Here is a 2,585-nt window from a genome sequence, read left to right as displayed (position 1 = left end):
AAGTGAAGGGTTGCTGGACCTTGAATATAATGGTCTTGTCACATTGAGGAAGGAATGAGAGCTGTTGAAAAATGGAATGTGCTGCCTTGCTAGATCATAAGTAACCCATCACTGGAGAACTTTACACATGGACTAAAACCTGCTGGGTCTGCCGTAAACAGAATTCATGCTCCAAGATTTGAACTAGATAACCTATATGGTCCCTTCTACTTCTAGCATTCTATTTTTCTGGATTATATGCATACGTGTGCTCACACATATGCATGTGCCCACACATGCACGCACATACACACACACGTGGCCCCAAATACCCACTATTGGAACTGATGGATAAAGCTTGAGCCTTAGAAAGTTGTTAAATATAAGCACATTACTTTGAGAGGGAGAACTGGGGGGAGGCTGGTGGTGGTGGCAAGGGATCCTATTCCTTAAACTCTTTCTCACTGATGAGACATAATTTATCAGGTGAACTAGTTGTTATCCTGGAAAGCTCAATACAGAATCTTAGAATATAAGTAAAATGAGATGGGGGGAGTTAGAGGGCCAAAAGCGCTATCAAGAATATTAGAAACAAAATGACAACTGTTAACCTAAGAAACATGTATAAAACCATGGGCTGTGAAGTTTCTGGTGACAAGACCTCAGGAATGAGAGAACTAGATAGAAGACATGGGTTCAGAGACATGGGCTCTGATATTTACTCCCAGTATGATTTTAGAAAAGTTCCTTCCCCTTGTCAGGTCTTGGTTTCCTTATTTGTGAAATGCAGTTGGGACTACCCCATCTCTAAGGTCTCTAAATCCTAAGGACTCCTAAAGGGATGAGGTTACTTTATTTTCAAAGTCCCTAAAATAATGAATGATAGGGATGGAGGGGAAGAGGGTTATGTTCACCAATGCTAGATTAAACAAAGGAACAACCCTTAAAATTTGAGAGGTAAACTGAGATAATTAAGTTTTATGTCACAACCCATGGTGGCAGGGAATTCCCTGATAGGGGATATAAGGCTGAATCTGAACTGTTTCAAAAGAGTATTGTGTGAACTCTTTGGTGACATATCCATAACAAATCACTAAGGTAAACCAAGATGTTTTGGAGTTCTCTGAATTTGCCTCTGAGGCTGTCCTCAGGGACAGCCATGACCTACCACCACATATCCCTTGGGGTCCCTATCAGATGTAGCACAGGGCCAGATGGGTTTGTAAGGCTAATGCAGTATGGTAATTCTCTGGTCTAATATGTCATTTCAAAAGACAGTACAGGAAAAAAATCTCCTTACACCTTCCTCAGGAAGGAAAGAAATTTTAAAATTAGAATCTCTTTTTCTATGTTATGGTTAGACCTGTAGGATTCTAGGCACCAGATTTTAAGGGGGACTGATGACAAATTGGAACACATCTATAAGACAATCAGGATGAAAGGGATTAGGTCATGAGGATTAGTTGAAGTAACTGGAGAAGACTGAGGAAGAACATAATATGCCTTCAAATTACTTTAAGGGTTGTCATCTAAAAAAGGAGTGAGATTTAACTGTTTAGCCCCAGAGGGCCAAGTGAGGAACAATGTGTATACTGAGTGGGTGTTATAGAAAAGCAAATTCCAGCTCAGTGTGAGGACTAGACTCCTAAAATCAGACCTGAATTGCTCCTCAATGTAGTTATTAGTGAGTCTTCTATCACCAGAAGTGTATCACCAGCAACAAGATAACCATCTATCAGGAAAGCTACAGATTTGTTCCTATGTGGGCTGGAGGGTTGGACTAGGCAACTACTAGAATTCCAGCTCTAGAATTCCAGTTCTCTTTTATCATTCAGTAAGTCTTTTGCACTATCAAGTGACTTCATTAAAGCTATAAGTGGAATCCTACCCTGAATGAACTTTAAAAATAATTTATTATTGATACTGTGGTGTCCCTTGCAAGGTATTCTACCAAGGTACTTTTTAACCTAGTTCCTTACTTGTACACAGTTAAGGGATAGGGAGTGATTTTGCTTTGGCCACCAGAGTTACACACAAAGGTAAGTTAGGACCCCCTATTCTACCAAACTCTGTCCCCCTCACAGCAAGTAGAGAGGGAAAATATATATGTACACATAGAGAGGGAACACACATGGGAAGGGTAGAGAAGAGAAGGACAAGAAATGATAGGGAGGGAGGTGGAAATAAGAGACCTTATGGAGTTAGGAGAAGTGAAGTCAGCTTTTCTTCCCACTCTTCAAGGTCCCCTGCCTGGTGGCTACCTAAGAATATTTATTGTTTTCATTCTCCTCCACCCTGAGAACCTCAAGGACACGAATGCTATATCCTGTCTTCCTAACACTCCCAAAGGGAGAGCTCAGTAATGCTGGTGGTGGCTAAATTACCTACATTGCCCTTGTTATTACCCTCAATCTCCTCTTAGCCAAATCCAGTGTTCTCCATTTAATGTTCTCTAAGCCTTGAGATCTTCACAGAATTGGCCACCACTCACTTATTTCCCAAATTTTAATTTTTCCCCTTGACAATATGCTCCCCTATTTTTCTTCTCTTCTTGTGACCCCTCAGCAAATAGGATAGTGGAGCAGTCACTGAAGGATTTTACACAG

The sequence above is a fragment of the Vombatus ursinus genome, unplaced genomic scaffold, assembly GCF_900497805.2.
Source record: "Vombatus ursinus unplaced genomic scaffold, bare-nosed wombat genome assembly UNPS02014173.1, whole genome shotgun sequence".
NCBI lineage: Eukaryota > Metazoa > Chordata > Mammalia > Diprotodontia > Vombatidae > Vombatus > Vombatus ursinus.
This window is presented reverse-complemented; position numbering follows the sequence as displayed.